This window comes from Talpa occidentalis, unplaced genomic scaffold (genome assembly GCF_014898055.3).
Source record: "Talpa occidentalis isolate TD23 unplaced genomic scaffold, MPIMG_talOcc4v2.1 talOcc4.5, whole genome shotgun sequence".
NCBI lineage: Eukaryota > Metazoa > Chordata > Mammalia > Eulipotyphla > Talpidae > Talpa > Talpa occidentalis.
This window is the reverse complement of record NW_023604861.1, coordinates 70,137,040-70,153,121: the sequence shown is the minus strand read 5'-3', so window position 1 is coordinate 70,153,121 and position 16,082 is coordinate 70,137,040.

Below are 16,082 nucleotides of genomic sequence, written 5' to 3'. Positions count from 1 at the left end.
CCAATAACTCTTATATTTCCTTTCCTCATGGAGTCAGATAGTTCCCGAAGTCTTTCTTCATTCTTTTTCCTTCGTACTTCTCTTTCCTTTTCTGTTTTGGTTCTTTTTATTTCTGTGTCTTTGAGAGTACTTATTTGTTCTTCCATTTTATCTATGCTGTTTTCATTGCTTTACCCATAGTTCTTTAGCTCCTCCATTAATCCTTGATCTTCTGCATTTCTTTCACTTCCCTCTTTAGGGACTCAATTTCATTCTTCTGATCATTGATTATTTTTCCCTTACTATTGTTTTCCTTTATGACTTCTGTCAGTTTTAAATATGGTGTCAGTACCAGGCTTACACCAGCAGGGGGACCTGGGGTGGTGGTCGCTTCCGCCCAAAGATGAGTCACTTCCGCCCAAAGCGGAGGCTGATGCAACAGTAACCGGATGTTGCAAATCCACGTAAAGTGCATGCGCAGGCTTTCCGAGATATAGCCCCTCCCCTAAAATAAAGAGAGTTCCTGCAGCCATCCATGTGAGTAGAAGCATCTTTTCATCCCCAGCCCCTCCGCCGTGTTCCTGAACCCCGTCGGCCTGCAGGCAGGACCGGCAAGTGGCGCCCGAACGTGGGACACGAGTACGAGGGATCCTCTGAGGGACCGATCAATCAGTAAGGTAAGGATTAGGTAAGTGATCGGCATCATGGGCAATACCATGTCCAAGGGCCAACTTGTTAGAGCCCTACAACTTCTGCTTAAACATTATGGAACTCCCATTAAGGTTCAAACCCTTAATGATCTAGTCTCAGTCCTCGCAAATACCAGCAAATGGTTCTTTCAGCAGGACACCGTCTCAGTAAGAAACTGGGAAAAGGTCAAAGCAGACTTCCTTCTTTACAGGGACCTTTATGGACCCCAAACTATCCCCCCCTGTATTTTTTCTGTGTGGCAGCTAGTCCATGATGCCCTTAGTGATGGGGGAGCAGCTGCTTATGAACTAGTGGCTGAGGTATTGCACTCTGCAGCTCAGTCCGAAAGCAAAAAGCCTGCCACATACTCGGCTGCAGCAAGCTCAGCCACAGAAACCCTCCCTTCTCAATCCTCAAATCCGGGGGTAGATTCCTCTTCAGACGAGGGGAATGTGGAGGACAATACAGACTATCCACCTCCCTATGATAGACCACCCCCATCAACCAAAAATCGGCGGCATCCCTCCCCCACCACTCTCCCCTCTGCCCCTCCACCCAACTCCCATGGCTCTGACCCAGACCTTCCTGGGCTTATACAGTCCCTAACTTCTGTTCTTTCAAGATTTGTACCCTCCAACTCTGAAAATTCTCGGGAATCCCTTCTGGCCTGCCCGGTCTCAGTTGTTCAAAATGATCAGGGACAGCAGGTCCGGCAACATTCGGCACTGCCTTTCCAAGACCTCAAGCTCTTGAAAGAATCTATCAGAGACTATGGACTTCAGAGCCATTTTGTTCACCAAATGTTAGACACCTTTGAAACCTTTATTATGACACCTAATGACTGGAAGGACACTTTCCGCGCGATTTTGAGCCCGGGGTATTATCTTTTGTGGAAGGGTCAGTTTACAGAACTCTGTGACCAGTATGCTCAAACCAATATTCAAAGAGGTTTTCCCCAACAAACTAAAGAAATGTTAACCGGGGAGGGTCCCAATTTTAGTACCAATCAGCAACAATGTTTATATAACCCTGTTGTTTTTGCACAAGTAGCCTTGGCTGCAAAATCAGCTTGGAAGGCACTGGGATACAGGGGATAGCCTCACCAATCCCTTACAAAAATCCTCCAGGGCCCCTCAGAGCCATTTGCTGACTTTGTAGCTCGCCTTCCTCATTTCCTCTCCTTCCATTCTTTCCTTCAAAATACCATGGACATTTACTCTACTGTACAAACTTAATACATTTAATATCTAAATAAATCAGCATTTAATATCTAAATATCTTCCTTATGAGAAAGAAATTGCCTTTAAATTTCACATGACTTTGAAGAAATTATACACAGATGATGAGAACAAATTAAGCTAAAACTTAGTAGAAGGAAATAATATATGGCAATGAGAATGAAAGCAAATGAAATAGAGACTAAAAAGACCATAAAAATACAGCAAAACTAAGTTTAAAAAAAAAAACAAAACAAAACAAAACAAAAAAAAAACAACAAAATATGAAAACTTTAGCTAGATTAACCAAGAAAAATAGAGATACTCAAATAAAATTGGTCATGAAAAAGTAGACATTATACCTGATACTACAGAAATGTAAAGGATCATAATATTCTATTATGAGCAAATATACATTAACAAATTTGGCTATCTGGAAGAAATAGATTAATTCCTAGAAATATGTACTCTTCCAAGGCTGATTCAAAAAAAAAAAAAAATAGAAAATCTGAACAGATAGATTTTTAGTAAGGAGATTGAATCAGCAATTTAAAAAAAAAAACAAAAAAAAAAACAAACACACACACAAAATTCCCCCAAAATGCTCAACTAAGAAAACTCTAGGATGATATGATTTCACCTGTATCCCTCCCTTTCTGGCTCTACTTCCGGGGGCTTGTGCAGTCCCTCACTTCTGCTCTTTCAAAATTCACCTCCTCAAGCCCTTCTCAAACATCCCGCGAGGAAAACACCTAGGAGTTTCTCTTTACATATTATTTCTGTAGTTGATATCCCTCTATCTGTATTACCATAGCTGTAAAAGGCTATCTACATACTTAAATTAATGTAATAAGCTTTACCATAATCTAAAAAAGTCTGTTCACTTATATTTAATAAAGTATCTTAAAAAATAGGCAAAAGGTGTTTTCACCTAGCCGTCATATAGATTAGTTCTCTGCATACCTCTGCTACTTATTTCATCCCAGTGTGCTCATTTTTTTTCTTTTCTAAATGTAAGTTAAAAAATAGACTAACAGAGCCACAAAATTTTAACATAATAAAAAAATATTCAGAGGGTAATAGTCCCCAGTGATACGTTAAGTGAAATTCAACCAAACCTTTCACCTTAAGAAATGCTATTCCAGAAAACTTCCGTATTAACCACCATGTTCACATAGTACTGATTGCTAGTCACTTTGATCCTGTAGTGTATAATCGATGTTTTAATGTGTTACATGCATTTGTTTAGTTTAAACCCTCACAACAACCCATGAGGTAGGCAATAATCCCATTTTATGTATGAGTCGGACTGAGATAAGCTACACAAAAACACCACTGTTAAATAGCAAAGCCAAAATTTGACCTCAAAATCCCAACCACAATACAAACTTTTATTTAAATAAGGAAAAAAGACTACTGTACAATACTACTCTTCAGGTGCAGCCTGTAAAGCCATGGCCTTAAATTGCTTAGCTCTGAGGAAGTGCTTCAGAGATTCTTAGGTTTAGAAATGATACCATCTGGATGCCTTTGCTTAAACCGAGCAACGGCATCTGGGTCTAGTAAATGAATCTCTCTTCCGGCTGACTCGCTTACTTCATAGTCCGCCCTCCGATCCGCCCAATGAAGAGGCGCTTTCCAAACCTTCTGAAAATGATCCTCCACCTGCTACTACTCTTCCACCTCCAACTGCAAGCACCCCCCCTCCTTTGCAACATGATTCATTGGACAATAGCTAATAATCCCCCTTTCCTTCTGCAAGTTTCCAGAAAGGGGGGTATTCTCCTGACATTCTTGTCTACCAATTCCACCACTGGACTCCCTTCTATAGTGTCTTTCAATCTATCGTTCAACAATCAATCTTCCCTCAATTGTAGCTGTCACCTTTCCTCTTGTTGGTCCAGAACCCTCAGCAATTCCTTTGTTGTCATGCGTTTCCCTAAGGTCGTTATTATGCCTGTCAATGTGTCTGAGTCTACTTCTCAGGTAATCATCCGAAATCGATTAGCAGGTCCGGCATTGGTTGTTGGCGCCTTGATCTCCGTCTTCTCGACGCTGGCAGCTGCGGCCGCGGTGGTTGGCGGCCTAGATCTATCCAACTTCGTACTCAATGCAGATATCAACAACCATCTCGCAGTTGGACTACTCCAGAGTCTCCAGCACCTTTCTCACACAAAATTCCATCAACAACGATCTCGCAGTCGGACTACTCCCGTTGAATCCACAAGTTTCCTTAATACAGGAAGAAATTGACTTACTGACTTTAACTGCTCATGTTCCTTGTATTCCTACCTATGCCTTCATGTGTGTTACAACTGCCATCCTTTTCAACTATTCCTTTCAAGTTCATACCCTTAATGCCTACCTGCACGGCCCGTGGAACCAAACTTTCTCAATTTTACTGCACAATTGGCTAATCAAATTCTAACCATTAACAACATCCGTGCTTCAGTACAAAATCCTTGGGGGAAGCAATATCACTCCTAGGTACAATCCTCTTCTGCCTGGAAATCATTTTCTACATCCTGTGGTGCCAGTGGAATAGACGTGGTGCCAGTGGAATAGACGTGGTGCCAGTGGAATAGACGAAAAATCTGCAAGTAGCTCTCCAAAACGTGCGCTATTCTCCATTACAGCCCACTGAAAATCCCAGGGTGTGGATAAACATTGCCCTTGACCACCTGTAGGCCAATGACGGGTAAGATGGTGGTGTACCCGCAGCAACCTAAGACAGCTCCACTACCTTACCTAGGATCCTGGTAGTGGGTGGCTATGACGGGTAAGCACGTGAGTACGACTGCCACAACCTAAGACAGGCCCAGTGTGTGTCCCCCCCCATCAATAAAGTAAAAACGGGGGAGATGTCAGTACCAGGCTTACACCAGCAGGGGGACCTGGGGTGGTGGTCGCTTCCGCCCAAAGATGAGTCACTTCCGCCCAAAGCGGAGGCTGATGCAACAGTAACCGGATGTTGCAAATCCACGTAAAGTGCATGCGCAGGCTTTCCGAGAGATAGCCCCTCCCCTAAAATAAAGAGAGTTCCTGCAGCCATCCATGTGAGTAGAAGCATCTTTTCATCCCCAGCCCCTCCGCCGTGTTCCTGAACCCCGTCGGCCTGCAGGCAGGACCGGCAATATGGCAATTTTAAATTCTCTTTCTGGTAGGCTCAGAAGTCCTATTAAACATAGAGCTTCCATATGATCCAGCAATTTCACTCCTAGCTATTTACCCAAAGGACACAGAAACATCAATTCCAAAGGGCACCTGCACCCCTATGTTTATAGCAGCACTATTTATAATAGCTAAGCTTTGGAAACAGCCCAAATGCCCAAAAATAGATGACTGGATCAAGAAAATGTGGTACATATACACCATGGACTATTACTCAGCATTCAAAAAAGATAAACACATGCAATTTGCAGCAACATGGATGGAGCTGAAAGGGATCATGCTCAGCGAAATAAGCCAGAAAGAGAAAGAAAAATACCGAATGGTGTCACTCATAGGAGGAATCTAGAAAATTTAAATAAGGGACCAGGAAAAAGTATAAGAAAGAAAATATCAAAATCAACAAACAACTATGAACCAAAGACACTTTATGGGGGGTGGGGGGCAGGGAAAGGAGGGATTGGGGTCAAAATAAGGGGGTTGAAATTGTATGGAGAAAATAAAAATAAAATTTAAATTAAAAAATAGAACAAAAACACCTTACGACACCCTAAAAAAAAAAGTAGTTCTTCCAAGTCACTGTTGTTACATTCTGGTAGGTGATTTTCTTTTTATGGTGTATCTTTTCCCTGAGGACTTGCTTGGTTGCTTGTAGTTTTTCTTGTCCCTGCTGATGTTTTCTAATTTGTCCTATGTGTTAGGACACTGTGTCGCTGGTACTGGCCGGCATATTTTTGGTGTTCTCTTTCTGGGATGTTGGAAACTCATGGTCCAATCGAGTCAAATACTGTTATGCCAGAAGTCCAGTAGGGCAGTGGTACTATGAATATGTTAATGATCGCTGTCATAGAATATCTCCTCCTTCTATATTTGTTTAATTCCAAAGGCATGTCTTGAGGTCTCACAGACTGCCCTTGAGATGGGGTGGCTGGATTGCCTGCTGGATCCCCCTCTGGGCTCCAACTCCCTGCCAGGCTGGGCCTGGCTTGTGAGGGCTTTCATCTTGCCTCTGGCTGTGGAGGCAGCCCTTTCCCAATTCCACACAGTCTCAGTGGGTTTGGAGGCAAAGATCCCTATTCTAAAATGGCGAGTCAGAAGGCACTTCCCTGCACCCACGGTCTGCCCCAGTGGTGGCAGGATGCCCCTCTGGGCACAGGGCCTGGCGTGTGGAGGCTTTTTAGCTCATCTCTGGCTGTGGGTGCAGCCCTTTCCCAGTTCCAAGCAGTCTCAGTGGTGCAGGACGCAAAGGCAAAGATCCCTATTTTAACATGGCATGGCGAGTCAGAAGGCCGCTTCCCAGCACCAGGGGTCTGCCTGGCCTGGCTTCCCTTTTCCCTCCTCTTTGCCTCTTCCTCATTTCTCCACTTTCTCCTCCTCTGCTGTGCTCCCTACCCCAATCCTACAGAACCTAGCACCTGGCTTCCCCTTCACTCAAGTACATAACTAGTTCTCCAGTTTCACGGTTAGCTCATTCAGGCCTATCCTCCTTAGTAAAGCCTTACACCTTCCCAAATACCTACCTTACTTAAAATAAGCCATTCCAGCCCATTACTTTCTCTCCCACCCAACTTTATTTTTCTCCATAGTACCTATCAGCATTTGACACTTCTGTTTTTTGTTTTTGTTTTTGTGGGACCCTCGCGGGTGGCCTGGAATGAACCGGCACTGCAGAGGCTGCGGGCGCCTTGCAGCCCAGCGCTCAACCGCTGCACCACCAGGGGAGACCCTTGACATTGGGTTTTATACTTGGTTTTGTTTGCTTTTCTGTTTGTCTTCCTACCAGACTGCAGTACCTTGAGACTGAAACTGTGTAGTAGTTACTGGGATATCACTAGCACCTAGAAGATCTCCTGGCACATGGCAGGCTCTTAGTAATTGTTTGAATAAATGACTTGCTTGGCCTGGAAAGTATCATTTTAATTCTTTCCAGAGCAATATACATATGCAGTGTATAACTGAATATGAAAGTTTACAAACCTTCCTGATTAGGGCCTCAGGCCTTTTTTTCCTCTACTGTTTCTCCTGAAAGGGTTGGGGGGCTTTGGAATTGAGGCCCTTATCTCTAAATATTATATATATGTTAATGAATCACAATTCATCCCTTTAAGTTTCATTATTCCCTGAGTTTCTGACCAATATATCCTATTCCTAGATTGGACTGATTGAAATAGAATCCTAAAAATTGAAAATGGAACATATGGGAAAACCCTAATGAAGCTGGAAACAGTCATTAAGTCCCTAAATTCTGAGGAGTCTTCTTTGCCAGTGGGCATGGGCTCTCTGCCCCCACCTCCATGCCCATCACCACTCTCCAGGTCCATGCCCCTTCTCAGGAATTAACCTGCATTGCCTAAGGAAATGGTAATGACCTCCACTGAAGCAGTTTCTATTCAAGAAAATGCTGAGTCTCCTCAGGACCTGCTCCCACCACCTGCTTTGTCTTTGTGTCTAGTTATAGACACAAATACCACCATACCCTTAGAGGAAAAGAATGAAGTATGATCCATGAGAAGGAACACAAACGGAAAAAAAAAAAAAAAAACTTGCATTTTCTAGCTTATACAGCTAGACGTCCCGGGAATGTGTGTGGAAATTTATAGTAAAAGTGAGGGATAATGGATGAAAGAATAAATTTATTGATATGGACACACTAGAGATTCGGCATTAATTGTTGCAAAGTCAGGAGTTAGAAGGGGCTCGAACATTAAAGCAATCAAAAAAGAGAAAATCATGTAATTTGCAGCAACATGGATGGAGCTGGAAGGGATCATGCTCAGTGAAATAAGCCAGGAAAAAAAAAGAAAAATACTGGATGGTCTCACTCATAGCAGGAATTTAGAAAATCTAAATAAGGAGCCAGGAAAAAGACTAATTATAGTAAAGTAAAAATCAAAATCAACAAGCAACTATAAACCAGAGACACACTACGGGGAGGGGGGAGGTGCGGCAGAAGGAGGGATTAGGATCAAAATAAGGGGGGAGCAATTGTATGGGGACTATAACCAAGATGAAAATGCATACATTGTGTAAAAATGAAAAATGATGTAAAAAATATATGAAATTAAATAAAAAAATATATCTACCATATGATTCTGCAATCCCACTCCTAGGTATCTATCTGCAGAATGCAGAGACACTAATTTGAAGAGATATATGTACGCCTATGTTCACTGCAGCTCTATTTATAATAGCAAAGTTATGGAAATAACCTAAAAGCCCAATGACAAATCAGTAGATTGAGAAGATATGGTATACACAATGGAATACTACTCAAGAGGGAAAAAGATGAAATTTTGCCATTTATGACAACATGGATTAAACTAGAGGGATTATGTTAAGTGAAATAAGGCAGAAGGGGAAAGAGAAATATCAGATAATTTCACTAATATCTGGAACTTAGGGAAACGAAACAAAGAAACAGACAAAACCAAACCAAAACAAACTCTAAAATTTGATTGCAGAACTGAGGCTTCCAGAAGGGTGTATAGGATGTGGGAGCAAAGTATGGAGGGGACCTAAGGAAATATGAGAAGAGGACTGTGGGTGCTTTGTTGTTTGGTGTGGTAACGTATATCTGAAGGAGTATAAACCTCTACCCCTGAAGTGTAAGTGGTGCTGTGTACCAATGTTACCACAATAAAACATACAACTTAAATAAAAGAACCATGAGCAGCTGAGGTTCTTATTGAAGTTAAAGAAAACACAGAACAGGTAGTGGAAGAAGGTAATTACAATTGCCAGTTATGACCACATGACAAGTGACAGAAATGGGCACTGTAATTATTATGAATATAAATATATATACATACATATACATATATATTTAGAATCATGTGTGGAAATTGTGATATATGACAAAGTCAAAAGTATATATATCAAATATGTAACATAAGATGTATTAACTATATCACATTAATTTTACATGACAGTGTTTGAGTAAGGGGAAATCAAATTGAGGAAACAGTATCACTCAAGGATCTACTTCTGGGGAAGGGATTAGTGCATTTTTGGTTGTACATGTCATGCTGCGTAGGTTTATTACATTGTTATTGTATTATTTTTTTCAACACATTCTCTCCCCAAATAGAGTAATCTTTAAACAAGGGATGGAGGAGCCATGACATCCCCCTACTGGAAATCTGCAACTTTCTATTAAATTTGCAATGCATAAAAGTTGGTTATTGCTGCCTATATGACATTTCATGTTTTAATGACTATCTACCCTTCCTATTTTATACAATACAGTTTCCTCCCTCTATTAATCAATGTTCCAGCAAGGACCTGATAGACACTCTAAAGTATGATTAAAGAGACTTCAATTAGGTGTATACCAGGGCTAAGGGATCAAAAACAAGAGACTGATGGAGTGACAGACCTTTAACTATAGGAGTAACAGAAAACCAATGCCACTCATAGACTCGAGAGAGTAAAAATAAAAATGGTCATCACAACTGGAGCCCTAAAAAGGGGTCACTGAGAGGAGGTGAGAGAATCATTGTCAAATCATAACCTCATAGGGTGGGAAGTGCTGAAAAAATACTCTGACATCTTTTCTCTTCTCCTCCTGGAATTTCATCCAATGTATCACATTAGTCAAACTCATCTGGAAGCCAAAAGTCAAAAGAGCCCAGGTAATGCAACCTTAGAAGTGAGTCTACTGGTATATAGAACAGCATGGAAACTAGAAATGGAGGAGCAAATGAAAAATGTCCAGTGCAATTCATTGTTTTTGTTCCTCAACATCCTCTCTGTTCTTTATCTGGATGTCCATACCCAACATATCCAAAACAGAAATTCCTATAATCATTGTATTGACAGTGGGTATGATGTCAATTCAGTCACACCCCAATTTCAAAAGTTAGTCACCATCATTGCTCTTCAAATGTGGTAGCAAAAAAACAAAAAGGGGGTGGGAGGGGAAACAACATCTAAACATAGTTCCATTAAATTAAGCACTGAGACTCCTTGGGACTCAGTATACTAAGCCAAAGGCGCTTTCCTGTACTAGACACGATGACTGACCTCAATTATCAAGGGGAAATTGGGTTGCTGCTACACAGTAGGGGCAAGGAAGACTATATCTAGAACCCAGGGGATTCACTGGCGCACAGACTAGTACTCCTAAATTCAGAAACATTGGTCAGTGGAAATTGTGATGATCCACTAAAGACAAGATCACTAAAGCCTGTAATATATGATATATATGATATATCATATATATGAAATATATGTATATATGTGTATATGATATATATACATAATATATATGCGATGACATATACATATTTGATTCACACCAATAGGTAAAAATTACTGACCAGCCAAGGTTCTGGCAGAGAGTAAGGAATATGGATTAGGTGAAACCCAGGACTGATGTCATGATTGTCAACTGGATAGCTGACAATTTGGTGACCAGCTACAAAAGCAAGAACTGCAGCAATCTAATTTCACAGAAATATAACATAAATCCCTGGTAGAAGTTGTTTTCTCTTGGACAGTAGGACTTTCAAACCCAAAAAGCAATTTCTGAAGTAGTTACTATGTAAAAAGTGAGACAATTCCTACCTCTAGCCCTCAACTCAAACAAGAAGTGCATAGTTTCTGTTGGACGAACAGTCTGTTCTTAAATGTCCTTTCCTCAGTCTTTACCTGGCTGAAATTTTTTCTGGCTTCAGTTCAAATGTGACTTCCTATATATAGGTCTTCTGTAACCACCTGTTGCCTAAAGTCATGTATTCTCTCTACAGTCACAATTTATATTGCATGTTTTATTTTTTTCATAGCATTTTGTATGCTCTGAAATTATTTATTTCCTTGTTTATTCAACTTTCTCCCCACTCCATAAAGCCTGCAACTTTGTCATGTTTCTTCAGTACCTAAAGCAATACCCAGTTTAGAAGGTGCCCCCAAAATACTTTTGAATAATGTAAGACTTCCCAAAATACCATTGAACAACATAAGAACTCCAAGGGCATAAAGCACAGGTAACCAAGGGTTAAAGTTCAATAATGGGCCAAAAAATTCCTGGAGAAAGACTCCTTCCACTAAGATACAAAATCAACATGCAAAAGTCAGTAGCCTTCCTATACACAAACAATAAATCTGAAGAAGAAGAATTCAAGAAACCATCCCTTTTATTATCGAAACAAAAAAAATCAAATATTTGGGAATAAATCTAACAAAAGAGGTAAAGGACCTATACAAAGAAAACTATAAAACACTGTTGAAAGAAATAGAAGAAGACACAAAGAAATGGAAATACATCCCCTGCTCATGGATTGGAAGAATAAACATTATTACAATGGCCATCCTACCAAAAGCAATATACAGATTCAATGCCATTCCAATAAAAATTTCAATGTCATTCCTCAAAGAAATAGAACAATTATTGATGAAAGTCATATGGAATCACCAAAAACCCCAAATAGCCAAAGCTCTCCTGAAAAAAAAAAGAAGGGAGTGGAGGCATCACACTCCCAGACTTCAAACTCTACTACAAAGCCATAATCATCAAAACTGCATGGTATTGGAACAAGAACAGACACACAGACCAATGGAATCGAATAGAAAATCCAGAAATAAACCCACACATTTATGGTCAACTAATCTTTGACAAAGGAGCAAAGACTATGCATTGGAGCAAGGAAAGTTTGTTCAATAAATGGTGCTGGGAAAACTGGGTCGCTACATGCAAAAGAATGAAGCTTGACCACTACCTCACACCATACACAAAAATCAACTCAAAATGGATTAAAGAACTAGACATAAGACCTGAAACCATAAAATATAAAGAGGAAATATAGGCGAAACACTACGTGATTTGCACATCAAAGACATCTTTACAGACACATCACCCAAAGCAGTGATAGTGAAGGCAAAGATAAACAGCTGGGACTACATCAAATTAAAGAGCTTCTGTACAGCAAAAGAGACAATAACAAAAACAAAGAGAAACCCCACCAACTGGGAGAACATTTTTGCACACAACACTAATGATAAAGGACTGATCACAAAAATCTGCAAAGAGCTGATGAGACTCAACAACAACAAAGAAAACAATCCCGTCAAAAAATGGGCAGAAGAGCTAAAAAGAAACTTCTCTGAAGAGGAAATGCAAATGGCCCACAGGCATATGAAAAAATGTTCAACATCACTTGTAATCAGGGAAATGCAAATCAAAACTACCATGAGATACCATCTTACACCAGTGAGAATGGCACATATGAAAAAAACTAGCAACAACAAGTGTTGGCGAGGGTGTGGAGAAAAAGGAACTCCTCTGCACTCTTGGTGGGAGTGCAAACTGGTCCAACCACTATGGAGAGCTGTGTGGAGATTTCTGGACCTACTAAACATAGAGCTTCCATATGATCCAGCAATTCCACTCCTAGGTATTTCCCCAAAGGACACAGAAACATCAATTCCAAAGAGCACCTGCACCCCTATGTTTATAGCAGCACTATTTACAATAGCTAAGCTTTGGAAACAGCCCAAATGCCCAAAAATAGATGACTGGATCAAGAAGATGTGGTACATATATACCATGGAATATTACTCAGCATTCAAAAAAGATAAACACATGCAATTTGCAGCAACATGGATGGCGCTGGAAGGGATCATGCTCAGCGAAATAAGCCAGAAAGAAAAAGAAAAATACCGGATGGTCTCACTCATTGCAGGAATCTAGAAAACTTAAATAAGGGACCAGGAAAATGAATAACTACAAGAAAGTGAAAATCAAAATCAACCAAAAACTATGAACCAGAGACACTTTTTGGGGGTGGGGGGCGGGAGGGGAGGGATTGGGGTCAGAATGGGGGGTTGCAATTGTATGGGGAATATAAAAATAAAATTTATTATTTAAAAAAAAAAGAAAGATTCCTTCCACTATATAAAGGAACTCAAAAGTTTATGTCTAGAACTAACAAGAACATCCTAAAATATTCTGTAATGATTTTTTACTCTCTGTCTTAAAGTGATAATGATGATATATGAATTTGAAGGAAAATCTATAAAACCTAGTACTTTGATTTAATTATGATGGCAAGATAAAAATATGAATTTTTGAGAGAAAGAGCAGTAAAAGTGGACAGTACTGGCCCTAAATAGTGCCTCTTTAAAGAGACAAAATGCAGTTTGGAATGTGTAGTTTGATTAAGGTTTGCACTGTAAGGACTCTGAAAAAAAGTTGCTAAGTCTTGAGATGGACTATGTCCTCTACCTCTGTGCCATGCCATGACCCAGCAAAGCTCCTCACAGTAAGGATGGGAGATGGAAGGGCTTGGGGGACTTTCTCAAATGCCTTAGCATACACATCTGAGAAGTGAAATCAAACGATAACCAGAGCGAACTACCACCATCAAAATGCTCCCATATGGAGGTACTTCTCATTTTCAAGGTTTCAAATGACAAATCACAAATTCTGTAAGTTCTCATACATTTGACCCAAAAGTCCAAATCTTGCCACAGAGTGGGCATATCTACTCCCTGTTATTTATTCACTGAACTGGACCTAGAAACAATTTGGGAATAGGACCATGACCCATATCTTATCACTCACAGATAACAAACCACACACACGAGCACCCTAGTTTATAAGTAATAGGCCCTCCAAGAATTCACGTGACAACCCAAGTACTGGACGGTACTTTTAAAAGTTCTGAGAGCTGAAAAATCACACACAGGCAAGCAAGTTCCTGCTGAATACACATCTAAGGAACTGTGCATGCATTGTTTATTCTAGCAGCTTTATGGAATAAATTACACATTACAGATTAGTTTCAGATGGCAGAATATGAACTGATGTGCAGTGTAAAGGAAAGTGAACTCCCACTCTTGACCCAACTAGTTCCCATCTCTGGCATCTCAGACACAGAATCCAGATGCAATTCATTTTTGAAAACACAATTAGAGATTTCAAAAAGCAACTTATGAATATTATTGACTCATATTGTTCTATGATTTTTGGTGGTGGTTTTATGTGAAACTGAGAGTAAATCTGAACCCATCTTCCTCCTCCCCTTTATTATGCACAACAATAAAAAAACTTCCTGATATTTCCTACCTGTACTGAAATTCCATAATAGATTCAACTCAACACACATTTAAAATCCTCACTGCATACCACACTGGAACAATCATTAATATTCCTAAAGGTGATATAATGTCTCCCAGTCCTCACCACCACTCTTATTAATTAACATGGTGTAGTGGCAGGATGGTCACAGGGCGGGTTTTAGGATCTGAGCAGACCCGGTAAAGGAGTCCTGGAGCCCTTGGTGCCTTTTTCAGGCTTGTATTGACCTTTACAAGTAGTGTGACAAACAGGTACACAGCAGGCAAGGGTGCCCGGGGGCCAGGAGGCCAGAAGGCTTCCAAGCCCCCAGCAAGTCTTCACTCTGTGCTTCCCCGGCCTTCTTTCTCCCCTTCCTTCTCCTGCCTTTCTCCTGCTTCTCTCTGTGAATATCTCAACACTCCTCCCATGGCCCACAGAAGTAAATAAGGCAGTTTGCAACAATGTAACAACTGCAGGTGCCCCATCAGTCAGGGCAATCCTAATGGTCGGAGGGCAGGAAAGCCCGAAAAACCATTTATCCTACAATCCATCCCCTCAGGGTTTTCTGCCATACAATCTATATACACCTATATACAATTTTCCCTTAACAAACATAAACACTGAGCCATAGCCCACAAAAGAAAATAGAATACATAACCATGAAACAATAAAATATAACATAAATTCCAGGCAGGGCACCAACCTAGTAGCAAAAGACAATTATTGGCACCAGCAGATGAACCACCACTTCTGCTGCCAAAGGCACTGTTCATGCAAAGGGGGAACCACTCAGGCATCTGCTGTCACACACCAGGAGGATTCAGGCTTCCTGGCCTTCTCTGGCTATGGTCTCGGCCACAAGCCTCACACCGCATCCACCCCCAGGATGCACTTACTCTTGGATTGGAGATTCTGTACTCTTTAGGGGTAATGGCCCAATCCTCAGGGTTTCTGTCTGCGCTCGCTCCAACACTCGGCCTTCATAGCCACCAATGAGACACGCAGACCCTTGCACTTAGGCCAACCCATTGCACAAGCACGAGTCAGGGATCCATGGATACAAGCTCCACATGCGGCCTCTCTTGGGTCCCCTTTGGCTGTGGGCTCCACCCCAAGCCATGTTCCCCACCCGTCCCCCAAGGACGGGATCCTCAGCTCTTCACCCTTACTCAACCGTAAGCAGGGGATCACCCACAGGTGATTTTAAGAGACTCACTGGCCTTCTTTAGCATACTTATGCTGCTTGACAGCCGTTCAGGGCTTCCCAATCTCAGCACCAGCTTTGCCTTTCTAAGTGGGCTTTTTTTCCTCTGCCTAGCTGCTGGGCAGTACACAGGCTGCTTTTTGACACCGAGGCCCACTGGCCACCTCCAGATTCCCTTCTCCTGGGGTGTACAAACAATACCATCCTCCCCCAGGGTCCTCGAAACATAACATTACCCTGCCAAAGTTCCTCCACCTTCTGACGCGATTGTCAGTCCAAGTCCATCAGTCTTTTCCTGCATCAGCACTGGGCGAGCACCGAATTATAGTCCTTTCTTCCCCCAGGGAGATCCCTGCTGCCTTAGGGATCATGGGCTAGTCCTCTCCGGCCATTTCCTCCTCCACTTGAGGTCTCCTCCCACAGCTCCAGGACCTTGTCCACCTCCTGTGCTCCTGTAGCATCTTCAGCTCTTTCCACAGCTCCTGGACTCTGGTCACCACGTGTGCTGCCATGGCCTGTCCAGCATTGTCCCAGGCAAACACAGTCTGCTACTCCTCAGTCCGCTACTCCTCAGTCCCTCCTGGAGATCTTTGGAGGACTCCATACCCATCTGCATCTGATCATCCTGCCGACTTACACCAATTGTAGGGGCAGGATGGGACCGAGCAGGATGTCTATGATCCGGCAGACCGGGTAAAGGAGAGTCTTGGAGCCCTCGGTGGCTTTCTCAGGCTTTTATTGAGCTTTACATGTAGTGTGACAAAAAGGT